Raw genomic sequence first — 27,991 nt, 5'->3', positions numbered from 1 at the left:
GAGCACAATACTTGCAAAATCCACCTCCCTCTCCAAAGGTTGCCATGGATACATTAAATTGTCCATTTCATTGAGATTAAAATTCACAATCTTAATCAAAGCTCACGTCAATCAGATGAAAAGTGATTATTTTTCAGTTTGAAAATAATGATGTTAGAAGTTTGACCTTAAGTTGGCCTTTGACCTCAAAATAGTTGCTTTCCCAATTCCCAATGATTTCCCTTTCCTTTACCTAATGGGATGGACTATGCAAACCCTGTTCAACTTTCCATTTAATAGGATCTAAATTGACGATTTTTTCAGTTGAAAATTGATGGTTTTAGAAGGTTGACTTTTGACCTTTTGACCTCAAAAATAGTTGGTTTCCAAATTCATTGATTCACTGTGCAATTGCTGTTTAATTTTCAGGTTAATCAGATTAAAATTGATGATTTTAGAAGTTTGGCCTTGAGTTGATCTTTGACCTTTTGATGTCAAAAATGGTTGGTTTCCAAATAATTTTGTTCAAATTTTAAGTCAATTGGATGAAAAATGCCGATTTTATAAATTTCACTTCAAGATCACCTTTGACCTCAAAATCAATGGGCTTCTCAGTTGAGACTACCACAACAACTTGGTAAAGTTTCATGATGATCGGTTTAGAATTGTGACCTGTAGGCGATTGACAGTCAAACAGACAGACAAAATCAACCAACCAATATACGTGAAAAATCTTCGATTTTGCAAGTACCAATCAAACGGATCCAAATGCATACCCTCTCCTCTGGCGAGGGCGCTCGGATGGCACTCGGTACTCGGTAAAGCGCAGACCTCCTCCAGGCTGAACAGCTTCCATCTTGCATCCCGGTGGATCTGGATCCGGACCTGAACGAAAATCTCATCAATTCGTCTTTGTCACACATCACCCAACCTGCCCACCAAGTCTCGTGTGAATCCGTCCAACTTTTTGAAATATTCTGTTCACAGACAGACAAACACACAAACAGAGTTGAAAACATAACGTCTGTCCACTTTCGGTTGTGGAGGTCATATACTTGAACTTTTTTGTGGTGGACGGAGGAGGTTGCATCCTTATCTCCCTCCCCATTTTTTGTTTTTTTTCGTTCCCACTGCTTCCTAAATGCAAAACCTTCCTCTCTCCACCATTCTTCAAGCCATTGGTTGACATATATTGCTCTGCTCATAAATTCTATTCCATTTCCTAACCTTGGGAGAACACCAGAAACCATTACCTCACAACCGTTTGCTTTCAGCCGCTTACCCAAAATTCTACACATTTTTCAAAAGCTCTGAGTAAACTTTCCCAACATCATTAGCTCCAAGGTGTACCCCAACCAATGTCTTCTTGCCCTGACTCGATACAATGTCATTTAACCTTATTTCAATGCCTCTAAATGTTGCTCTTTTGAAACTGCAGAGAACTCATTGTCTATGATCCTTCCTACAGAATTATAATCCTATAGATTATAATCTATGTATTTAATAATTTAATTGCCAACAAAAACCTTCTCCCAGACCTCATTGCTACTTGTCTGTTGCTGCACCCTCGTCACTGCCTGCACTCGCTACTGCCTCACCGCTGCCTCCCCTCGCTACCCCCATCATAAGATGTTCAATAGTTGAACAAACGGAGAAGGGGCACCGAAGACACCCCTTACCTGGGGCATCATTTGATCGAAGGCCGGCCCTGGGGGGGGAGAAATACTCCATCAAGTTCCGGATGAAGGCCTTGTCGGTGTATAAGAGTTCAGGTGTGCCAAGGAAGGACTTTGTACGAGGGAGGATGTTTAGTCGGTGGCTGGCTTTGGAGCCAATGGAGAAATGTGGCTTGTCCAAGAAAGATCATGGCTGATAGTGAGACCCAAGATATTTTGTTGCACCAACTGATCAGGTTCATTTTTGATCTCCAGAAGGCTCAATTTAGACTCATCTTGTTTTATTACCGGTGCGGTAATAGACCTCTCTGGATTACAGGCTGGCAACAATTGCTTGGTGCTCGTTTGTGAAAAAACAGTGATAGTTTGGCCATTTGTCAAATCTTAACTTCAATGTGCGATGGTAACCCCCTCAGTTGTGGTTATCTCCTGTTGGGAGGTTGCCATCCACGTGACAATAAGCAATAGTATTACCCAACACTTGGATTTAACTTGATAGTTGTCATACCTCCATGGGTATTTGTGCCATCATGTTATACACAGTAGACAAATTAAAATTTATCTCAACTTCTTTGAAGAAACATCAATCGACCAAAAAAGTCAATAAATGATGGAAAGTATCAGTTTTATATAATTCTACGCTTGTGGTTGTGAAGAGCAATCGGCATTTCTGTGGCCTCATAAAATCACTTTCAAAATTTCCAATGATTTTAACTGAACAATTATCCTTGTTTTTGTTTTTTTTTAATACTTTTATGTTTGGCTACAGATTTACTGATCAACCCTCATACAAATTTCCTTTTTTATAATTATAATTGGGAGGTGCTTTTTATCATGATGCTGTTGATAGCACGTGCGTCTCATCTGGGTTCAAACCCCAACTGTACCGGACATAATTCAATTGCTAAGTGCAGCAGGAGGACAACGCCAATCTTAGAGCATGGTGTCATTCAAAAGGAGACAAAACCAGGTGTTCCAACTGGATTTAGGTTGTTGCCATTAAAGCTCTTTATTCACTATTTTTTTTTTCAAAAATAAAAATTGGCACAATGACTGCTTTTGTGACCTGGGGTAGTTGTCAGGTGTGACAAAGCACAGGCACAGTGGACCAAATGACCTCTTACTGTGCCTGCTTGTACTTTTGACATTATCTATTTCTCAGCATGAATGTTCGCAGGATTACATCTAATAACTTTAAACTACAGTTGCTAAGAGACCAGCACACAGACATCCACAGTGACTCTCCAAGCAAACAGACTCATCTGGGTGAGAGGTGTTTTGTTATTCCAAGGACGAGTGTAGAGTCGGATACATATTGAAACTGCATGCGGTGCTTCAGATTTTGGGTTCCCTTGCAACTGCAATTGTAAATCTATTTTGCCTTTCTTCAAACTAATAAGTAAATTGTCTTTTTATATCCCGAGCTACAACCAGCGGTGGTCAATAAGTTAAGAGTTATTGTTCACAGTGCCATCATGGGTGAGAAACATGATTGGCAGTTTGTTTTAATAATCAAGGTGATCTTATAAAATGGAACTGCGGAATATAATATCGAAATATTAGTCCCTACAATCCGATTCATCATATAGCAATGCTAAAAATATGAGATAAAAATGAAGTTATTGCGAGGTGAAAAATGAAAAGCGATTGAAAAACAAATAAAAACCCAATGTGAGAGCATTTCCTTCCAGTAGAGGGCGAACAATGCACATGGAATAAAGAACAACAAGAACTGGACCATTGAGATTTTGAACTGTGTAATGTAACCAAATAGACATTTCCTACAATATTAGGCATTTTATTTGTAATTATCGTTCGGTGTATAATGTTTCTTGGAGCCAGAGCTCAAGTGGAAAAATTGATGGAAAGAAAAACCCAAGCAGAACTGCCATGATCTTAAACAACCACCACCAACGAGTTGAGATTCCCCCCTAGAGTGAGAGTGGTCTTGGATCACAAAAAATGTTCTCAATGGCACAATGATCAACAGTGGAAGCCAAGTTGTGCTTTTGGCTCCATAAAAGTGTGAGGATATAATTTTTACCTTTTGAGAATTTGGAACTGAAGCAGAAGAAAGCAAGTCAACTGCGGAACGGGAATCAAAACACAAGAAGCAATCACTGAAGTTCTTGTGGTCTTTCTGATGTAGCTTTCTGCTGGAATGGATTCACAAATATTGAGACGTTCAGCAACAATAAAGAAACAGTTTAAGCAATCATGAAATTCAATATGTGACAAGTACTGTCCCTCCTCATTTGTCCATATGCAGCAAAAGGCTGCAGGGAAGCACCACTGGCTGAGGGTGCGGCTGTACCGCTGATGCAATGCCCTCTGTAGGTTAGGACAGGAATTTGGAATTTGGCCATGGTGTGGCCGATAGCTTGCTGACTCTTCATGAAGTAAACCGTGGGATCTTTATTGTCCACCAACAAATGCTGGCACACTTGATGCCTGTTTATCGTCCATCCGAGGAGCGACACACACATTGATGAATCGCCCTGCCTGTGAATGAAACACTGGTATGACAGTTTGTAGCTGCGTCGGAATTCAAACCCAGGCTCGACAGCTTAGAGGAGAGTGTGCGTACCTCTAGGCCATCCTGTCAGTCCAAGTACCGTCCGTAGAGTTTATTTGGATAGTCTTGAGAACAGTGTTAAGAATTCTTGAATCGGTCACAGTACAGGGTTTGCATTTACTGGTGGTCCTTTAGAGGATTGTGTTCACACAATCACTGGCTTTGCAACAACTTAGGCCAAGAGAGGCTGGCTTAAACCTCTCACCGCCAACTCAAATTGACTAAAGAAGCTGGCAGCTGTCAAAGTTTGCTTCTTTGCCGCTGCAGAGGAAAAATTGGAAAGTGTCTTGGCTAAGCAGTATCAGTACTGAGGAAGAGGCTGGGATTTGGGAGAAGAATCAGCCTGATATGATAGAAACATTGCTGTCCATGCTGATAATCAACCTCTTACCATCGACATCTGATGTGATTGATCATGAACAGTTCATTTAAAACACCTTCTTGGAGTTGTCATCACTATCATTTTCGGAAGAAGAAAATTCTGAAAAGGACATGTTAAAAACTCATCGGGAAAGTTTAAAGGAAAAGCACTTTTCAACAGCTTCTGAAGGAAATGTTCACAGCCCCAGATGTGATTATCCTGAACATAAAAGTGATGAGAGCAAAAAAAATGGCTGAAAGATGCAGGTAATGAAAAATAACAAGCTGAATTACTTGGAGAAGATGCAGCCACAAAGCACTCCCCTTCCATCCATCCATTGGGACCACACTGTATGGAGAGCATTGGTGCTGCCGAAGCAGTCTCCTTGGTTATTGGGCACAATCCTGGACGGGTCGCCACTTCAACACAGGATACCAGCAAGCTGGCACTCATTTTGCCGACCTCGGAAAGATGACAGGCAGATTCAACCCCACCTGGTATTAATTCAACAGCTGAGGGGGATTTGAACTCAGGTTCCCAGGATCCCAAGCCCACCAACCTAACCATTAAGATTCCCCTTCAAGCCCATGCAATCTTCAAAGTTTGCACCCACCACCACATGAGAAGATGCAGCGAAGAAGAATCCATTCCCCAAGGGCCGGTAATGCTTGCAAATGCAGAAGTAGTTGCACCTGTAGAACAAATAGAGAAGGAAAAATAAAATGATGGGAAAGTTGAAATTGTTGGCAATGAAAATAATAAAAAGACCATTTCCATCAACTTTGCCCACTTCAAAACAATCTGTAAATGAAAAGGTATGGCACGATGTCGCAACGAAAACATCTTCGTTTTTCTGTTGAATTTTAATGTTTGCCTTCTTATGCTTTTTCAAGCTCATAAACAAAGTAGAATCACATTTTCTTTCTTCCAGGATTCTTTTGTGATGCAATACGTGTCTTATATTTTAACGAACAAAACCTTTGTCTTTGACGTGTCACTACATGGTGGTGTCTCAATGCTGTAAACAATCGACTAATGGCAGGAAACATTTAATAAGCGTAGTTTATGTATCATTGGTATTTAAAATGAGCACAACTTCTTAAAAGTAATGGCATTTGAGTCGGTTAATTATGCTGAAACGGTGGCATATTGACAAATCATGTAATGTGATATGTGGATTTAGTTAGTTAGGCAATTCAGAAAGACAATGGCAAGTTAAGAGATTTGTATTTATAGTTAATGGCAGCTTCAACAACAGCAATGTGTTAAAAGATCCAAATTGATGGGAGAACTTTTGAATATTATTTTAATTCCAAGTCTCGGTTCATGGAAGTGTGAGGTGACAGAGGGCAAGAAAGCAATTTAGAGTCAGGCAGTGAAGCTACAGGTGGACACAACAAGCAAGGTAGTTAACGAATTGGAATAAAGGATAAAGGAGAGAGAAAGGGAGAGAGGGAGAGTTTATGTACATTCATCTAACTAAATCGAATTGATGTGCACGACATCAGCGTTTTGTCATGATGTCAGAGTGCTTCTTTGGTTGAATTTGATATTCCTGGGTGCAAACCTTCCGACTGGTGATCAGCGGGACAGAGACAATGTGCTCACACGACAAGTGACACTTTTTGTTGGTAGGTCATGCAGCAAGTGCAATGATGGGACTCGATTTCCTGCTGCCCTGCTGCCTCGTCAAGTTAGCGGGTTCGATTCATTTATATTTGTGAGCCTAATATGGACATGAATAAATGATCAGCAGTATGTTTTCCTGATGAACCCACAACAAGGGCAATATCTATATCGACCTCTCTGCTTTTGTCTACTCATGACCAGAGGCTTTAATCTCAGTATACAAAGGCTTGGGTACAATATGGATGCCACCAAGTTTGGAGGTGATGTGTTAGTATAATTTACGGACATGACACATGACGTCAGTGACGTGTCATAGGGTCAGTGTGCTTCTTTGGTTGAATATATATATATATATATATATATATATATATATATATATATATATATATATATATATATATATATATATATATATATATATATACATATTTGGTTGAATATCAGTGGGGCATCAAGTGCCAGCATAGAAGCCAAATGGCTTCAAAAGTCACCAGCTGGATGGAACAACGATATGTTGCCCTGATGAGCCCTAAGAAGGGTGAAACCAGGTCGGTAACTTCGCCTTTCATCTGCTTGGTGACTGCTTTTGACTTTGCCTCACATGAACTGCTGGATTCCATTTGGGGTTGGCAGGCATAACGCCGTCGTGATGAGGTCATCATCAGGACGTTGGTCCAAGTAAGGAGAATTTCAGAATTGCATACATATATATGTATATATGTATGTATGTATGTGTATATATATATATATATATATATATATATATATATATATATATATATATATATATTTATATATATATATATATATATATATATATATATATATATATATGTATATATTTTTGTATATATAAATATATATATATATATATATATATATATATATATATATAGTTATATATATATATATATACACACATATATGTATGTGTATGTATATATGTATGCATATTTATGTATATATAATTGTGTATATATATATATATATATATATATATATATATATATATATATATATATATATATATATATATATATATATATGTATGTGTATATATATGTATATATATATTTTATATATATATATATATATATATATATATATATATATATATATATATATATATATATATATATATATATATATATATATATATATTGCTACAGATACGGGGGTGGGGGGGGGGAATTTGGACGAGTGCATCAATCACTGTCCTTAATCAGTTTGGGTTTTCGCACCCTACGCTCGACAGCCAAATGTCACAGCTTCGGCGCCACCCTAACCACTGCCATCTCCGGGGTTATAACGCCGGCTGGTTCGGCACAAAAAATTCCCGGGTTATGCGTCTCGAATCACGATACCAAAATACACCTGCACCTTGCCAGCTGGGGGAATAGACCCCGGTTACAGACTGGTTTTGTCAGAGACCGAGCGGAGTCTACCAGTCTGTAACCATTTTGGTTTTTATATCCAAATCGAGCCGATCGTTCCTCAGCGGGGCACGAATTAATTCAAAGTGGCAACTTCATACGAATCACCCAGATTCATTGGGGACACGGAGGAACACAACACAAGCAAAGCATTCACAACAATATTATAATTAATCTAGAACCCTTTCTTAACTTGGGAGCTACGGGTTTTGAAGGGAACTCAAACGAGATAAACCTGAAACGACATGCAAACAAGACATGGACAGCATGCAGACAAGACACAGAGTACTTGGTGATGTTTCATGGACATGCGGAAAGTGTCAAAAGCACGAATGTGGCTCAGACAAGCTGAAGTCCACGGATTCGAGTGCCCAAGCTCGAACACGCCGCGTGGCAAGATGGCGCTCGTCCTCCTTTTGTCGCACTGCCCACTCACGCGGCCTCCGCGCGTTCTGACCCCACGTAAGGTCGATGGCATAAGACTGTCAGATCGATGGTGGGTTTCAGCTGGTTTCGCACAAGGTCCAGTACACAAGTCCAGGCCTAGCCTGCCCACAAGACAATGCCAAATCGAGGTGTTGGGCTCCGCAGGCTGGGTCCATGGGACCCCAAGACTTCGCCGAGCTGCGAGGTTAGTAGGGACAGTCAGAGGCTCCATCAATGGACTCTGGATGAACCTGTCGGTCTCCTCATGAAAGCCGATCGCGCCCCACCTTAGCGCTCAGTTTCACCACTGCCGATTCCAGACTCGGCGCACTCAGGTTCAGCTTCTCTCCCGGCAGGTTCACCCCTGCCTTTTCTTTGCTCGCTCGCCTGGAAGCCCACTGCAGTTTTACTTCTTAAGTTTCATTTCTCCTTTTCGGCCCTCGCTCGCCTCAAAGCCAACTGCCGACTCACACACAGCCTGCCCTATTCAGCCAATCACGCCACACCAGCGCTCAGTTTCACCACCGTCTTCCCCGTACTCCTGCAGTCTTTTCCTTCACTCGCTCGCCTCAAAATCGACTGCACCAGCTTGGTGCACTCAGTTTTACCACTGCCGATCGTAGATTTGGCGCGCTCCTGCAGTCTTTTCCTTCACTCACTTGCCTCAAAACCGACTGGCCAACTCCGTGCTCTCAGTTTTTACCACCTTTTCTTTTTGGGGCGCACCCCTTTACGAAGGTGACCAACTCATCTCTTCAGTTTCACTTCCTTCTCTCGGCCACTCCCCCTCTCAGCTCACTGGGCGGTGTCTATTGTCTGGAGAGTGGAAGGAAGAAGAAGAACCTCTCGGTCCACCACCAATGTACCAATGATGAACAGCCTCTTACACCTCCGGACACACATGCAGCATCCATTTACCGAACAACCTAGCTAAACATGCATTTACTGGGGGATCTGGGCTAATCCTATATTTAATAACACACTAAGGGCCATTTCCGCAACACTACCCCTACCTTTCTCCCGAGGCTCTCCCGAGCCTCCATCTGGGGCAGCCCACGGCAATGGCCCTGTCTAACGTACAGCACAGATCTCCCATTCACTCTAACCCACAACGTGGGAAGCACATAACTCCAAAAACCAAAGTGTCACAGTAAGATTGGCATGTCCCTATCCTAGTGTGTCAGGTCACCAATCTAACAAACAAACTCACACTCGATGCACACTACTTAACATTCTAATTATGGATTTGAACGGGAGGGCATTCAATTTTACTTTAAACACCAATATTTGCAAAGAAGCGTGACATTCAAAGGTTCAAAGTTTTTTAAGGTGTTCACGCCTTCATGCCCCCTCCCGGCAGAGTTGTCCATTCACCCCTGAGGGTTTCCTCACTTTGTGGCCTTATTGGCCTCTCACGAGGTGAGTTCAGTGGGCCCAGTGGCCTAATCTCACAAAGAGTTCTTCAGCCCACTGAGCCCACAAAATGGCATGAATCTTTGGCCGCAACGGCCCACAAAAGCACTTTGGCCTCAATGGCCCACAAAATGCTTCTGCCCATATGGCCCACTCACAAGCAGCAGCAGGCAACAAGACCTGCATTGGACAGCAGGTGACACAGCAATGGTGGCACGGTGATATCGATGGAAAACAAATGCAGTTTGGAGGTGTTCTTGAAGACGTAGGTGGGTCTAATGACCCCAGACCAGGTGAGATGGAGTGTACCCTTAACCTTCCTTGCCTGACTTGTTTTGGTTTAGTTCTCTCTTCTTCTTTTTTTTTCCTTCCTTTCTCTTTTTTTTTTCGATTATTAGCAGACAGGATGGTGTGTTTCTTACTCAACTGTTATCTTCGTGGATGTGTGCTTATGACATACTGGTGGCCTCTCTGGCAATTGGAGAGGGTGACCAAGCCTGGCCCTTACGAACAAATTTTCCCATCAACACTACTCGTACTGGGTGTCACACATGAATGGTGCGGAGGAGAGTTCATTGCACCTAACGTTTTACTTTTAGCTCTAAACAATGCAACAAACGCGATGGTTAGAATGATCCTAATGACCGATTTTTCCCGAGCTGGCACACTGTTCCATTCTTTAAAACCTGGGCAAGGGCCTTATTTGTCTTTTTTCATTTGGTGGTGCTCGGCATAACTCGCTGGCTGGGGAGTATGACTATAACTCGGCCTCTTTGCCTGCTTCCAATCGGGGATGGAGGACACCCAGCAACCTCGGGGTTCACCTGAGCGTGCTTCTGGTGCTTGTAACTAAGGGGTGGCTCTCTAGCCCCCATTCTGTACTCTCCCAGCACCCATACTGTGCTCTCCAAGCACCCATACTGTGCCCTCCTAGCACCCATACCGTGCTCCCCAAGCACCCGTACTGTGCTCTCCAAGCACTCGTACTGTGCTCTCCAAGCACTCGTACTGTGCTGTCAAAGCACCTAGAATGTTCTCTCCTGGTACTAGAACCTACCATGCTCTCTTGGCACTAAACCCTACTGTGCTCTCCTGGCACTTCTGACAGCCTTCACCTGCCAGGAACCCCCAAAGCCCTGGTGCCCTATTTCCCAACTCTCCAACTTCCAATACCATGTCACACTCCCAGCCAGTACCCCCATACCTTGGCATGCACCTACCCCTCGCAGTCCACCTGCACAATGGAACAGCAGCCAGAATCCATGTCAAATCCTCTAATTCCCCCAAACCTACACCAACTTGGTTAGGAGACTCCTACCAACAGGGTACATTGTTCACACTCACTCTCCTCATTCGCACAATCACGCCATACACCCAAACACTTCAGTCATTCATTCCACAGTGCCACACACCCAGTCCATAACACCATCCAAAACCTTTCACTTTTATGTGAAAACAAAAACACACCAGTCCCTCGGATCCCACTTGGTCATCAAATTTAACCAGTACACTTTTTCATCAAACCCCAATCAATTTGTCACTATGTCTGTCGTCCGCTGGCCTCCTCCATACTGCCCTAATCGTTTATTTCCAACAATTTAAACGAAACATCAAAATCTCTTCACCAGCCCCATGGAACCTCTGCATGGTTCCAACCAGGCATTTCAGTCCTTCCTCAAACAACCAACTCTTTGTCATCCACTTGTTTCAGGCATTAAACGCTCTGCCTGTAATGTCTCCACCACTTTTTTTAATAATAACCCAAATCCACTCGTGCCACTCTTGTCCCTTCTGTCAGTCTCAATTTGCAATCACTCTCGATATAATTTTCAATCAAAATTTCTGACATCCCATATGGCCTGCTTCTTTGGCTCATTGGAAGGGGAGTGATGGAAGGAATCCCTCATTTCCCATTACATGACCCCGCCGCCTTTCCGCCACGGCTCAAAGGGGTCACATCTCAATTGGAGTTGTGGTCCACCCCCTCCTTTTCTCCAGGGTTCATGGAAGTCAGGTAAACCCCAATCTGGGGAGCGCCCCCCCTCTTCTCCAGGGTTCACGGAAAGCAGGTAAACCCCAATCGGAGAAGCGGCCTCCCCCTCTTCTCCATAACTCCCTCAAGACAGATAAACCCCACTCAGCTAGTCAAACCCCTCGTGTGCTCAGAAAGGTTTGAAGACCAAGTGACACACACCAGTGCCACTTGCTGCTCATCTGCGCTGTACCCCAAGTTCCTGTGAGGCTGATAGAGAAATTAAAATCCAATTTCTAACGCCTGCTGCTGGATGCAGCACCTCTAACTCTGTAAGAACCCATGCGGAGCTGTCCATTATGGTTTCCGTCCCCTGGCTCAAGTTCTGTCCTGGTGGCATTTCTATTTCCCCTTGCACCTCTAACCTATTTCCTACGTCACCACTCATTCCACGCTCAGGACTCCAACACATAGCAGGCTGCACACATTCCAAGGTTAGATGTTCACATTCCACACCTTCAACCTTGCCAGCGCACTGACCAACCGCCTCGCACTCCAGAGCTACATTCCCGAATGCCACGTGAGTACCCACACACGTTTCGGCCTCGGCAGCACACACTGGTGCGCTAGTCTGGAGTGTGTGCTCACAGCATTCATTCACAGGCATTCCACACACACATTCAGGGGTCACGCATACGTGCACCCCATCGGACAGAGTCTCTTCATTATCATAAAATTCAATTTCCACCTTAAGCTCATCGTCCGCACCATGTATGCATGTGCCCACGTACCTGCTTCATTCCAGAATCACCTCGGTCCGGTCGCTTCTCTCCAGCAGGTTGCTCATCATCGGTTCGCCATACTCCTCTGGGGCTGTCAGCTCCACATGCTGGACCTGCTCAAAATGTGTTTCATTCGTCAACAACCTCGTATGCTCCCTCAATGTCTCCTTCACCAGGGTTTGCTCTAATTGTGGTGTTATCCGATTGGTGATGTCAATCACGTCCCGCACCACTAACATTATTCCCTGTGGTGATATCACACATCCCATATTATTGTGCTGTCCTACTTCCTGGCTCCATTTTCTTTTCCATTCAAGTCGTTCTTCCTCTCTGAACCTTTTTAGTTGTTCGTTATCTTTCCGGAGTTTTTCCATCTCCGTGGACTCCAACTTTGCTCTCTCCTTAGTTGGTCAAATTCAAATTCGTTTTCTTTTTGTTTTCTGTCCCACCATCTCTCATGTTCTTCATTCTCCAATCTCATCGTTTCTTTCAATTATTTGACTTCCTTTTCCTGTTTCATTCATCGTTCTTTCACTATCTCCGCGTACTTCAACCTTGCTTTCTCCTTTAGTTGTTGTTGTCCTTCTTTTTGTTTCCTCTCCCTCTGTCTCTCATGCTCTTTCTTCTCCAATCTCATTGTTTTTCAATTGGTGGATTTCCCTTTCCTGTTTCATTCGTTCTTCTTTCCCTACACTTTATTCCATTTCATTCTTTAATCTTGCCTTGGCTTCCAACTGTTCGATCTGCACAGTGTGGTTCCTTAACGTTTCATTCTCCGTTCTCTTTCTTTCCTCTCTTGACATCCTCAGCTCGTTTTGTAATTCCCTCTCTTTGCTTTGGTGTTTCTGTAACTCAGAAGCTTTTCCCCGTAATTCCTCTCTCATCTCCGCACCTCTTTCTCATACTTCCTCCCTACTTTCATCCATTCTCTTCCCGTATCCTTCGCTGTGTTCTAGTTGACGTGCTAGTTAATTTCCCCTGCACTCCGATTTCCTCAACTGTCCTCACTTTTCCAACAATTCTTCCCTCTCTTGCTCCAGATATTTCTCTCCTCTTTTTATCTCCTGTTTCAGGCTCTCCCTTATCTGATTGCCTGATCTTACCTCTTCCTTCAGTAGTTCCAACTCCCGTTTTTCCTTTTCCAGTTTTGTTTTCCATTCTTCTTCCAAGCTCTTCCTATCCTGGGAGTTGTTAATTTGCTCCTCCTCTATTCTTTTGTTCAGTTTGCTCTTCTCTAGTTCCAACCTTTGGGTAAACCCTTCCTTCAGTTGTTTCAGTTCCAAATCATGTTCACATTTTTCTTTTTCGAGCTTTTTTTCCATTCTTTTTCCAAGTTCTCCCTATCCTGGGAGTTACTAATTTGCTCCTCCTCTATTCCTTTGTTCAGTTCGCTCTTCTCATGTTCAAACCTACGGGTAAACCACTCTACTTTCCTCATTTCTACCTGTAGTTCTTCGAACTGTCTTGACTTTCCCAACAATTGATGGGTAAAACACTCTACTTTAATCATTTCTCCACGTAGTTCCACGCCTGTGTTGGTTAAGTCCTCTTCCAGCCCCCAAATTCGTTCCTGTGCTTCGGCCAACCGTTGTGATTCCCTGTGCACACAATACTCCTGAACCTCGTCTGCGTGCCGTTGTGCCTCGTCCAATTCCATTTGCAACTCCTCTATATAATTATCACCACACCTCCACTGCTCCAAGGCATCCGACAATCGTGTATGAATCTCGCCAATGTATGCGTTGGCGGCCTGATTTGTCTGCCATGGCGTATACCGTGTCCACCTGGCCTGACCCGGTGGGCGGGAGCGTTTCCTTCGTGCCGTGCGGCTCCTTGTGCTATCATTAGCCCACTCCCGCTTCGTGCCGCGTCGCCATTTTGCGACTCCATTTTTCTTTATAATTTTGAAGCTTTACACCCGATCCGGTCAAAATAAAATCAAAGCAAATTTGGACCGTTTTTTTTCCCTCTCGCGCCTCTTGTAAGCAACGATTAATTAATTGCTTTGATACCAGGTCTCTTCGGACAATCCATGACTATCGCTCGTCAGACTTTGTGTCCAATGAGCGGTTGCTGAGAGAAACTCAAATTAGATTTGTTACCTGCATAGTCCATGAGCATCAGCTTTGGCTGCATGGACATGTGGTTCATTTTTCGGATCCAGATTCACCCCATCAGTGGGATACAAAACGTAAACTGTTCAGCCTGGCAGAGATATGTGCTCCACTAAGTGCTGTTCACATCTGACCTTGTGATAGGATAAATGACCCAAAACAATGTCAACTGAACACTGCATCTAGAATAATTGGCATGATGCAACTGGTTTTCAATAATTCATGAAGTTCTGCTTCTCCCAGAATTTTTCCATCTGCTCGAAAATTTGGAAATGGGATTTTTCAGCTAAAGCCCGCGGCACACTCACCAACGTTCACCGATTCGAGGCAACAAAACTGTTAGCGAAGAATCTTCTACAATCTCATTTTGTCGTACATGACTGCACACTATGCAACTGTCCATGACATTATTGTCAGAAAACAAAATGGCGATGAAGAAATGCAGGGATCGGATGTGAAGTGTAAAAGGTCTTAGCGCTGCTGCTTTGGCACTCATGCTGGTGTCCGTCTCCCACGTTATGCCATGACAAAAAAAGCATCTGCGGGTAAAGCCTTGCGTGGAGAGACGGCCGGCTCGGGGAGTGTTCAACAACTTTTAAGAACTTTCTGCAGAAGGTGAGTGCTCTTATGCTCACCGGGATGTTGAAATGTTCACAGATGTGCCAGTGGATTACTCTATAGTCTCTGTCATATCTTTCTGTGTACAGCTGTTCTGACATGAGTGTTTTTACATCCCGAAAGAAGGTGATTGGTACGTTTTCTGTTTCCTCCCCTCAAAACCTGCATTTGTCCGATTCGCTCAATCCTGCCATTTTCTTAAAGGCATTAGTGTAGTGTCTTTGGTCTTGGGCATTGATGATGACTCGTTCTCCATCCCAACTAATTTGACCTCTTCTTATCCATTCCAATGAGTCTTCCTTGTCCATCCTTGTCCTATCAAGCTATTTTTTAAAAAAATCTTCCTGCTCTTTCATCATTCTCCCATTTGTCAGAGTATATCTGCTGATATTTAGTTTTTGAAATTTTCATTTTTTTTTCTTTGCAATCATTGGGAATGTGTGTTTCAGTTTTGTTTTCCTGTGTCATATCCATCATTTGCACCGGTTTTTCGAAGTTTGTTGCTAAATGGATTAAGGATCCCTTTTCTGGTTTGTCGTTTTCTTGCTCATATGCAAATCTCATTCGATAGTCTGTTGAGCTTTTCACGACTCCACTAGTCCGACACACCATGTTCTGTGCACTTGGTTAAGCTCCATCAAACCGGCTCCTCCTTCTCATCACGGTTAGTTAACCTCGGTATACATTGGTTTTTGTAGAATATCTTGTGAACAGTTAGACGTTTCCTTGTTTTGGTGTCTAGATTGTTGATCGCCAATTGTGGCCAGGTTATTATTACACAGCTATATTGGAATACTGGCACTGCAAGTTGGTTTATAGCTTTGGTTTTATTTCTTGAAGAGAGCGATGGCTTCGTAATTAGTGTTATTCTGTGTAGGTACTCTTTGCTGATTATTTTACACAATTTCTTGCGTTCTACCTGGGGGCCTTCTTCAATTCCGAGGTATTTTTAGGATGCTTCATTTTCAAGTTCCTGTATTGTACTTTGATCGATTGAGATGTCTGTTCTTTTTCTTTTTCCTTGTACAAACATGCATTTGGTACATTTCTCAAGCCCAAACTTCATTAGGATGTCCTCTGAGTATTGCTTTATTGGTTTTCCTTGATCTGACAATTTCTTATAATTTTGGGCAAAGAGTTTGAGAGCATTCATGTACAGTAGATGTGTTACATTTCTTGTTTCTTTGGTCATTTTTCTGTTGCATGTCAGATTGCATCCATGTCCTTGTTCATTGATGAGGTTACTCAGTGAGTCAAAAGCTAGACAAAACTTGCTCCATTGTGTTGGCTAGTGTGTGTTGGGATTAACATAGTATTCTTTTACATCAGTGTCGGGAGCCTAATTTTTCTTCCAAAATTTTTTTATTTTTGCAAAAGGCAACATAACTTCCAAATCTGCTGGTTTGCAATGTCAAGCCAATTGTTCTTGTGGATATGCTTTGATCTTGCTCAATGTGAAACATTACTATAATTTGAGCAAGTGTTAAAGGTCTACTTCTTCTGTTGTGCGTCCAATATGAGGATGATTTATTTCACTGAAGCTTGATTTACGCCCATAATTCTTTTTTTCCAATGAATGTCCTCCACCCCGTCCCCTGCACCCCCCTCCCCCTGACAAATTCCACCATTTATTCACTGCAAGTAAATCAGAGACTGCTTTGATGGACACTTTTGGCAGCTTAACCACATTTTTGAGCAATATATGAGCCATACTGAATTCTACTCTCCTGCTCCTTGTGAGATCTTAGAGTTTGCCAACAGTGTGAAGTGAATGACATCCACATCACCGGATCATCTTAATACCAGTACACACCGACAGTGATGTGGAACACCCCATAATTTGTAAACATTTTTATTGGCAATACAGGAAGCAGAATTTGTAATTAATTTGTAACCAGTGATTGGAGAACAGACGGAAGAAAACAAAGAGCCCACCAACCTGCTTTCGATGTGAGAGCAACAGACCTTGTGCTGTGGCTTCTAATAATTGTGAGAGGTTTAGATTCCACAGAATCCAGGAGAGAGATGTGATGCTTGAGCACCAGCCCATAGCATAAAGCAGTTCATTGAGCTACGGATAAAGACTTCATAAACTCTGAGTAGTTCTGACTTACTAAGGAAAGACTTGAATCGCAGGAGGATACCCAATATGCGGCTGGCTTTGGAGACCAGCTTTGCTTTGTGGTCCACCCAGGAAAGGTCACTAGAAGTTCAAGAGACTGAACTTCTTCCAGTGGATGACCAAGTAAATAGGTTGGCTCATTTGATGGTTATTCCAAAGTGATAGGGTGACTGTGGTATTTTCCAGGATTGAAGGACATGTTCCATTTATCAACCCAGTCTTATCATTCCTGGATCAGAGAAAGAGAAAGAGAAAAAGAAAAAGAAATATATAGAGAGAGATATAGATATACGGAGACGGAGACACAGCAGAGGGATGGGGGTACTGTATGACACCATGTGAAGTTGTCTGCACAAAGGAAGAGAGGGTTTTCCACACCATTGGAGAGGTCATTTATATAAAAATTAATAAGGAACAAGACTGGGCCCCAAACTCAGCCTCGGACAGTCCAGGCTCCACTAGAAAAAGGGAGGAGAAGATTCCATCGAGAGCAACACTGACTGTGTGAGTGGAGGCAGTCAGAAATCCAGGAATGAAGGTGGCTTTCACAGGGAGAGAGCTTGGCAAGCAAAGCAGGATGCCAGACTGTGTTGAATGCCTAATATAGGTCCAGGAAGATGGTTCTAACCTCTTGTTTGAGATCGAGGACCTCTAACCATTGCTGAGAGAGGAGCAGAAGCATACATGACCAGAGTGGAGTGACTGGGACAGAATCCAAACTAATGGTGGAATAACAGGTTGTTTGAAAACAGGAAAGACTTGACATTGGAAGCAATTATTTTTTTGACTGTACGATAACATTAATTGTTTTTGTTTGCAGAAGGAAAAAAAATAACAGAACCAGTCTGATTTTTCTTCTTGGAATAAGTGATACATCTCCAGCTGCAGACTCATCGATAAATGACAGTGATGTATGTTGGCAAAGAAGGACCATTGCATATAAGGTTGATGAAATATCTTCAATCAAAATTAATTTTCTTTACTCCACAGTCTTTTGACAGTTTAAAAGGATTATCGTTGATATATTTGGAGAAGTCACATATATGCTGGGAAAATTTCCTTATTTGAATATTTCAGTCATGGAATGCACAATGATGTAACGTCTAGATGTACTTGGAAAGCATCTTAAGTTTTATAATGTCAGATCTGAATTTAACCCGATTCTAATTTCCTGTCAAATGGAAAACCGCAGCAGTATATTAAAAGGGTATATTTAAAATATTAAAGTATGCCATTAATGTGCTAGGTTTTATCCACTTGAATAATCAGGTTTTGTATTAGTGATCAAAATGAATTATGATTGGGGAAGAGCTTTTATTTCCATCAACACGAAGAGAACAAATAAAACTAGAAGGGCATTCGGTAGAGCGCATACTTCCTCCACGCAATGCCTGATCCACGAGAACATACCGGGCCCAATCCATTTTTGAAATATCATGCTACATATCATTTTTGGCCCTATCTCTCAATGGTGAAGAATCACGTTAATAATTAAATAATTCTCGTTTTCAGATCCAGATTCGGGTCTTCATCAAAATTGAACCACTTCTTCCTTGTCACACACCTAAAATGTCCACCAAGTTTCGTCCGAATCTGTCTCCAACTTTTTGAGATATCGTGCTCTATATCATTTTTGGCCCCATCTCTCAATGGTGAAGAATCACTTTAAAAATTTGAGTGGTCGGATCCAGATCCGGATGCTCACCAAAATATAATCAGTTCCTCCTTGTCACACACCCAACGTTCCCACCAAATTACATCCGAATCCGTCCAGAACTTTTTGAGATATCTTGCACACAAACAAACAAAAAACCAGTCAAACAAATATACAAACAAACAGACAAACAAACAAGCAGTCATAGACTGGTACTTACGAAATCGTCAACTTGACCTCTGACCTTGGGTAATAAAAGCTGTCTCTAGAGAAGGCAGCGACGCAAACCAGAAGTTTCTACGATGATTCTGTACCAAACCATCAAAAATAGAATATTTGACCTTGCTGTGACCTTGACCTTTGACCGATTTTGACCAAAATCTAATCAGCGTTAGCCATCACCCTCCTGAATCACGTGGTGTAATTTGACATTGGTAGCTTCTTCCGTTCTCGAGTTATCGTGCCTACTGAGATGAATTGAAGGACATGACGCGTGATCACATGTCGCGCGGCTCACGCACGGGATAGATAAAGCCAAGATTCCGCGCGGTCTGGGGGATTGTCCCTGGGGCATTGACATTTATGGCGGCGGTCCACTTGGTGCTCGTTGAATGGTAAGAATTGAGAGTATACTGGAATCCGTGCTAATTGCTGATTTATTTTGCGGTGATCTACTGCACATGTAAACATTGCTACATTTGTACTCCTTGCTGCACCTGTATCCCCTGATGTGCCCGTAGAAGCGGCTTCAATCAAGTGGAATAAAGCCTACACTCTGAAGGTTTTTCCCTCGTTTTCATTTCATTTTATTCCACTTGATCCCTTCGGCTCTCTCAACCAACGATGGACAAGATCTACAAACCGGAGAGGTTTGACGCAGACCCAAACGCGACTGACTCGGAAATGAAATGGTCCCATTGGTTCCGTTCCTTCTCACACTATCTGACCATCATTGAAGAGGGAGCCGACAAATTGGCCGCCCTTGTGAATCATGTCTCGCCCAGTGTATACAGGCTCTTCTCGGAGTGTGACACCTACGATGCAGCGATCGACATGCTGCAGGCGTTCCACGTGAAGCGCAAGAACGAGGTGTATATACGACATCTTCTCAACACACGCAAGCAAGCAGCCGGGGAGACAATCGATCAGTTCCTGCAAGCTCTGAGGCAGTTGGGAAAAGACTGCAGTTTCCGGGCCGTAACCGCCGAGGAACACCGAGATGAAGCGACCAGAGAAGCGTTCATCCAAGGGCTCAGGTCAGCCCCCATACGGCAACGCTTACTGGAGAAAGCGCAACCCACTCTTGAAAAGGTAGCTGACCAGGCTCGAGCAATGGATACGGCTCAGCAGCAATCTGAGTCATATGGGACACCGATGCTGCTAATGAACGCTGCTACGGCGGAAACTCAAGGAACCCCCCAGGGCACCTCCGACACTGAGGATGGAGAAAAACCCGAGGAATCGGATACCCAGACCTCGTCAAACTCCTCAGCCACTACTTCGGTTGGTAAATGCTTCTTTTGTGGGTACAAAAGACACTCCCGCAACAAATGCCCCGCCAGGGATGCCACATGCATGAACTGTGACAAGAAAGGGCATTATGCCAGGGTATGCAAATCTACTCTTAGGAGAAATAAACCCACTTCTGCGGCCCTCTACTCACAAAGAAACTAACTGCGGCTTCACCGGGGAATCTATCCAAGGTTATCATCAACGTGCGAATTAACGGGCATATGGCTGAGGCTCTGATTGATACCGGTAGCTCTGAAAGTTTCGTCAACAGCTCGCTAGTGAAGGGCAGGAAATGGAAGATCCACCCGACAGACAATACAGTATGCATGGCCTCCACATCACTACAGTCCCGCGTACGAGGGTACTGCAATGTTGAATTGGACGTAAAAGGGTACACGCATCGGGATGTAAGGGTACTGGTGCTTCGTGATTTATGCGCAGATGTAATTCTGGGTCATAATGTCCTCAAGCAGCACACGAGCGTCGAAATACCCTTTGGAGGAAGCAAACCTCGTCTAATTCTAAATGCTCTGACCACCGCAGAGGTATCGTCCCCCCAGCTGTTTGCTAACTTGTCGCTGGACTGTAAACCGATAGCGATCAAATCGCAACGATATACCACTGCCGATATGAACTTCATCACTTCTGAGACCAAGCGATTACTGGAAGAAGGTATTATAGAACCGAATGATTCGCCATGGCGCGCACAGGTGTTGGTCACCGCCAATCAGAACCATAAGAAACGAATGGTTGTCGATTACTCTCAAACGGTCAATCGCTTCACCCAACTTGATGCCTACCCTTTGCCGCGCATAGACGAGATGGTCGAACGCGTGGCCAATTATAAAATATTCAGCACCATCGATTTGCGAAGCGCCTATCATCAAATTCCCATCCGAGGGGAAGACAAACCTTACACCGCGTTCCAGGCAGGTAGACGCCTCTACCAATTCAGGAGGATTCCGTTCGGTGTCACGAATGGAGTAGCTTGCTTCCAACGAGTTATGGACGACATCATCTCAGATGAAAACCTCAAAGACACTTTTGTTTACGTGGACAATGTCACGGTGTGTGGTAAAGATTGGGGGGAACATGATATGAATCTGGATAGATTCTTGAGCATTGCTACAAAATACAATCTGGCCCTCAACTACGAGAAATGCGTATTCTCGGAAAGGTCAATTAATCTTCTCGGCTACACAATAGCCGACGGCACGATAAAGCCCGATCCTGAACGATTGCGCCCACTTCGTGAGCTACCCCCACCTCAGGACCTGCAGACAACGCGGCGGGTGATCGGAATGTTCGCTTACTACGCGAGATGGATCCCCCAATACTCTGAGAAAATACATCCCCTAGTGCAGGGGTCGGGAACGTGTGGCTTGCGAGCCAGGTATGGCTCTTTTGATGATTGCATCTGGCTCGCAGATAAAATTGGAGTTTGAAACTTGGAAAGCCCAATATTTCTCGCAGAAGCTTTACCTATAGTTTGAATGGTGTCGTGCTTCATTCACGTGCAGGGCTGAACTTGGCAGAAGGAGAGAAGAAAAAACACCTCCGAATTGTCTGAAGCGGTTTTTGTTTCGTCCAGTCATGCGGCCGACGCGAGTAGTGATTTCGGTTCCTCCAATGACGTGCCGCCGCCGAGACGCGTCACGGAATTCATCTCGACCAATCACGCGCCACCGCTGAGGCGACTCGTGATTTCGGTTCCTCCAATGACGTGCCGCCGCCGAGACGCGTCACGGAATTCATCTCGACCAATCACGCGCCACCGCTGAGGCGACTCGTGATTTCGGTTCCTCCAATGACGTGCCGCCGCCGAGACGCGTCACGGAATTCATCTCGACCAATCACTCGCCACCGCTGAGGCGACAGCATCCCAGAGTCGGCCGGCCGCACCGCACCTCTCGAGTATGTCAGCCCGTGTGCAGGCCAGCCAGACTCACTTGGGTCAACATCTCCCTCTCTCTCATTTGCTCAAAGCTAACCCTTCGACGAAGAAGATGGCGAAAAGAAAAAAAGATGAGGAGTATCGTACATTTCAGGACGAATGGGCCGAAGAATTCGCCTTTGTGGAGAGAGCAGGTTCTGTGGTGTGTCTAATTTGCAATGACAAAATTGCATCGATGAAACGGTCGAATATAAAGCGGCACTTCGACACGCGCCATGCTACCTTTGCATCAAAATACCCTGTGGGAGACAGCAGAAAGAAAGCGTGTCAAGAGCTACTGAGCAGGGTGCAAGCCAGCCAGCAGCAACTCCGCGTATGGACCCGGCAAGGTGACTGTAATTCCGCTCGCTTTGCTGGATCTTTAGCAATAGTGAGGAACGGAAAACCATTCACAGATGGCGAGTATGCAAAAACGTTCATGCTGGATGTCGCCAATGAACTTTTTGATGATCTTCCGAACAAAGACAAGATAATCAAACGGATACAAGACATGCCTCTGTCGGCAAGAACTGTTCATGATCGTACCATCATGATGGCAAACCAAGTGGAGGAAACGCAAGTGAAGGACAGAAATACAGCGCCGTTCTTTTCCCTGGCTTTGGATGAGTCAACAGACGTAAGCCATTTGTCGCAGTTCAGTGTGATTGCAAGATATGCTGCTGGTGATACACTGTGCGAAGAAAGTCTTGCTGTTCTGCCAATAAAAGGGTCCACAAGAGGTGAGTATTTATTCAAGTCTTTCATGGAGTTCGCTCAAGAAAAAAATCTACGAATGGATAAACTTATCTCAGTGTGTACTGATGGTGCTCCGTGTATGGTGGGGAAAAACAAAGGATTTGTGGCGCTTCTCCGTGAACATGAAAATAGACCCATCCTAAGTTTCCATTGCATTCTACACCAGGAGGCACTTTGTGCTCAGATGTGTGATGGGCAGCTTGGCGAAGTGATGTCGCTGGTCATTCGTGTGATCAACTTTATTGTTGCCCGAGCCTTAAATGCTCGCCAGTTTAAAACACTGCTGGATGAAGTTGGAAATAACTATCACGGTCTGCTTTTGCACAGCAATGTGCGTTGGTTGTCAAGAGGGAAGGTGCTTAGCCGTTTTGTGGCTTGCTTGAACGAAATCCGGACTTTCCTTGAAATGAAAGGGATTGAGCATCCTGAGCAAGCCGAAACTGAGTGGCTCCTCAAGTTTTACTATCTCGTGGATATGACTGAACATCTGAACGAGCTCAACGTGAAAATGCAAGGCATTGGAAATACAGTGTTATCCCTTCAACAAGCCGTGTTTGCTTTTGCAAACAAGCTGGAGCTCTTTATCATGGATCTTGAAACAGGTCGTTTACTACATTTTGAAAAACTGAGACAATTTAAAGATGCATGCACAGCAAGTGAGCCCACTCAAAACTTTGATCTCCACCAGTTAGCTGGCTTCACATCCAGTCTCCTACAGTCATTCAAAGCACGCTTTGGAGAATTTCGTGAGCACACTCGTCTTTTTAAGTTCATCACCCATCCAAACGAGTGTTCACTGAACACAGCCGACCTGAGTTACATTCCTGGTATCTCCGTCAGAGATTTTGAAGCAGAAGTGGCTGACCTGAAGGCCTCAGACATGTGGGTGAATAAGTTCAAGTCACTGAATGAAGATTTGGAAAGAATCGCACGACAGAAAGCGGAGTTGGCGAACAAGCACATGTGGACAGAAATGAAAAAACTTCAACCCGAAGACGAGCTGATTATCAAAACTTGGAACGCGCTTCCTATCACATACCTCACACTGCAGCGTGTGAGTATTGCTGTATTGACCTTGTATGGATCTACGTATGCATGTGAGCAGTCATTCTCACATCTTAAAAACATCAAGTCCAACCTACAATCACATCTAACGGATGAAAGCCTCAACGCTTGCATGAAGCTTAACCTCACCAAGTACCAACCAGACTACAAAGCCATCAGCAAATCCATGCAGCACCAGAAGTCCCATTAATGGTGAGTATTATAACAACATTATTTAAAAGAATAAATTCAGAGGCTTATTATACTCACATTTAGTTGAATTCAGTCTCAAAATATATTATATGGCTCTCACTGAAATAGATTTCCAAATATTTTGCTTTAATGGCTCTCTGAGTCAAAAACGTTCCCGACCCCTGCCCCAGTGCATTGCAAAAACTTCCCACCAGATGCCGCTGTTGTAAAAGCTTTCCACAGCATCAAAGACGATATCAGTAATTCCGTGGTATTATCGATCGATAGCTCGGTGCCGTTCGTGGTGGAAACGGACGCTTCCAATCACGCGATAGCTGCGATGCTCAATCAGTCCGGACGACCCGTCGCGTTCTTCTCGAGAACTCTCTCTGGAAGCGAGCAAAGACACTCGGCAATAGAGAAGGAAGTGTACGCTATTGTCGAAGCCCTACGTAAATGGAGACACTATTTACTGGGAAACCACTTCACGATCGTCACGGACCAGCGATCCGTGGCATTCATGTTTGATGGGAAAAATAATGGAAAATTAAGAATGAAAAAATTATGAGATGGCGGATAGACCTAGCTTGCTATAGTTACGACATTGTTTACTGGCCCGGGAGGGAAAACCCTGCTGCAGATGCCTTCTCTCGGGTCTACTGTTCGGCGACAATCAGTCGGGCTTTGCAAGACCTCCATGTGTCTCTGTGCCACCCGGGGGTAACCAGAATGGCACATTTCGTGCGCAGACAAAACCTTCCCTATTCTATCGAAGATATTAAACAAATGAATGCTTCATGCCCTGTTTGTGCTGAACTAAAACCCAGATTCTATGGCGCAGCATCTGGCAGGTTGATCAAGGCCACTTCACCCTTCGAGAGACTAAATATCGACTTCAAAGGGCCACTGCCGACCGAGACAGACAACAGATACATACTCACTGTAGTTGATTAATACTCAAGGTTCCCTTTCGCATTTCCGTGCTCGGATATGACCTCGGGCACTGTCGTGAAATGTCTGTCTGACCTCTTCGCTATGTTTGGGAAACCTTCGTACATACATTCAGACAGAGGGCCGTGTTTCATGTCGGCCGGGCTAAAACAGTTCCTATTTGAGCATGGCATAGCAACTAGTCGAACGATGGGTTACAACCCACAGGGTAATGGGCAGGTGGAACGACATAATGGAGTTATTTGGAAAGCCGTAACTCTGGCGCTGAAATCGAGAGGGCTGGGGCCTGAGCGGTGGGAGGTTACCCTTCTCGACGCTCTGAATTCCATCCGCTCTTTGCTCTGTACGTCCACCAATGCTACTCCTCACGAACGAATGTTTACTCACCAGTGACGTTATGTTGACGGCCAAACGGCGCCCAACTGGCTAACCTATCCCGGAACAGTGTTCATGAAACGCCTGGTACGACAAAGCAAGTATGAACCCATGGTGGAGGAGGTCGAACTCATCGATGCTAATCCAGAGTATGCTCATGCCAGACTTCCTGATGGCATGGAGACCACTGTGTCGGTTCGCCATTTGGCTCCCTCAGGTACTCCTCCCGCAGGTACACCACCATCTGGCACTCCTCCCTCTGACATTCCCTCCCCAGGTGTTTCCCCCCCAGGAACTCCACCCGGGAATGGTGGCGACGGAGCTGCCGCGTTCCACCCGAGAGCGATCGAGGAGTCATCCCCGGCACGAGTCGAGACTCCCCAAGAGGATCGGAAGCCTCCCTCACGTGAAACCGCCATTTACTCCCGGAGAGGTCGACGGATAAAACCCCCTCGCCGACTCGATCTGTAAAGGTGATTATCGGCATCCTCGACGCTCATGCTCCTATATGCTCATTATATCATATATCGATGCTCATTACCATGCTCCTACAACTCAAAATAATCCTCACTGCTTGGAATGTATGCTTCTGTAGTTTAAATAGTTCGCGCTGCTTGAAATGTATACTCCTATAGTGCTGAAGTAATCATGGTGGGTTAGTTGGGCTTCCAGTTACATTTTAAAGACGGCGAGAATGTGATGGATTGAAGGACGTGACGCGTGATCACATGTCGCGCGGCTCACGCACGGGACAGATAAAACCAAGATTCCGCGCGGTCGGGGGGATTGTCCCTGGGGCATTGTCATTTACGGCGCCGGTCCACTTGGTGCTCGTTGAATGGTAAGAATTGAGAGTATACCGGACTCCGTGCTAATTGCTGATTTATTTCGCGGTAATCTACTGCACATGTATGCATTGCTGCATTTGTACTCCTTGCTGCACCTGTATCCCCTGATGTGCCCGTAGAAGCGGCTTCAATCAAGTGGAATAAAGCCTACACTCTGAAGGTTTTTCCCTCGCTTTCATTTCACCTACAAACAAACCGTTTTAACTGTTTAATTTTCTCTCCTACATGTTACTGTATGTTCCTAGTTCGGTTTTGTTTCAAAAATCGTGCTATTTTGTGTGTATTTTTGTCGACGTTCCTACCTGGTGTTTGAGGCCTAGGCTTGAGGCCTACCGGTTCCACTCGGTGCTCGATCGTTTTTTTTTTTTTTTTTGTTTTTTTTTCTTCTCCCCATTACCTTCAATTTCTATCCTCCCCACTTTCCAAACATCCCCCATTCTCCCAACTAATCTCTTTATCTCAAAAAAAAATAAAAGAAAAAAATATATACCCAACAACAACAACAACACGCTCACCTTTTCACGATTCTGGTTCTTCTTCTTCCTCTTAACTTCCTCCTCGTCTTGTTCCTCGATTTTTTTTTTACACTTCCATGACCGAATCTGTTGAAAACTCTCTCATACATTAATATTAACAACAAAAACGATCTTATAATGCTTCATCTTCCTCTCTCACACATGTGGTACTCTTTACTGTTTCACAATGCACGACTCTTCTGCTATTTTAACAGACTGCTCTCATTTCGACCTCTCCTTCATTCCTTGCCTAAAAAATCCAACTATTACAGCGCTTCTTCTCTCCATTCTCTGAATTCGCCTTCATTGCATCCATCAAGAATTGTGTTAAATCGCATCTCTGACCTAAAACTTTTAAAAACCACAGTTTGCCATGGATGCTCGCTTTCCATCAACCATTCTTTTTTTCCAACTTCAGTGCCAACTCACCCCCCTCACCCCTCACTCTCACTCTCAAAGCAACCATCCCACTCTTCTCCCTCTCACCTCTCTCAAAAATTCCCCCCTCACCTTTCTCCCACCTTTCATCCCCCTCACTCTTCCTTCTCTCAGTTGCCCCCCTCTCATCCACCAACCTGCCTCCCTCCACTGCCCTCTCACCTCCATATCTTCACTCTACCTCCTCAAATGCCTTCTTCCTTGTCTCTTGTCCCCCCTCTCCCCCAGCACCACAGAGCCTCTTCTCCTCCTCATTCAGCCCCCTCCCCTCGCTATTCTGCAATACCCCACACTCTTTCAGCAACCCTCCTTACCTCCCCTCCTCGTCCCTTGTCCTACCCTCCCCCTCCCCCTCCACCTCTTGCACCCAAAGCCTCCTCCCCTACCTCTTCATTAAAAGTGTGGACCTCAAATATCCGGGGCCTTCGCTCAAACCTTTCAGATCTTTCCATACAGGTTGCCACTGACAAACCAGACATTATCTGCCTAACAGAAACTTTCCTCTCCCAAGACGTGTCTGACTCCCAAGTATCTCTCCCTGGTTACTCCCTCTTACGGTTTGACAGACCTGAGCCTCGTCCTGGTGGAGGTGTTGCTCTCTTCATCAAAGACTCTAATCCTCACTCTTCATGCACTGCTCTCACTCCCCCACACCCCCAGGAATACCTCTGGC

General features: G+C 44.3%; 1 long non-coding RNA gene and 1 pseudogene across 1 annotated transcript; both read right to left on the bottom strand.

The window, feature by feature from the left end:
* Positions 1-270: 270 nt before the first annotated feature.
* LOC147032175 (uncharacterized) lies at positions 271-27,318 on the bottom strand. Its single transcript, XR_015051978.1, has 4 exons — positions 26,881-27,318; positions 5,205-5,283; positions 3,700-3,808; positions 271-864 (listed from the first exon to the last, which is right to left on the bottom strand). It is a non-coding gene; the product is annotated as an uncharacterized LOC147032175 (long non-coding RNA).
* On the bottom strand, positions 8,157-13,903 carry LOC147032176 (uncharacterized; annotated as a pseudogene).
* Positions 27,319-27,991: the final 673 nt, after the last annotated feature.

Source organism: Eptatretus burgeri, chromosome 2, assembly GCF_056783735.1.
Source record: "Eptatretus burgeri isolate ZD-2024b chromosome 2, Ebu_testis_v1, whole genome shotgun sequence".
Lineage (NCBI taxonomy): Eukaryota > Metazoa > Chordata > Myxini > Myxiniformes > Myxinidae > Eptatretus > Eptatretus burgeri.
The sequence above is the reverse complement of the archived record's forward strand: the minus strand, read 5'-3'. Positions and strand labels throughout refer to the sequence as shown.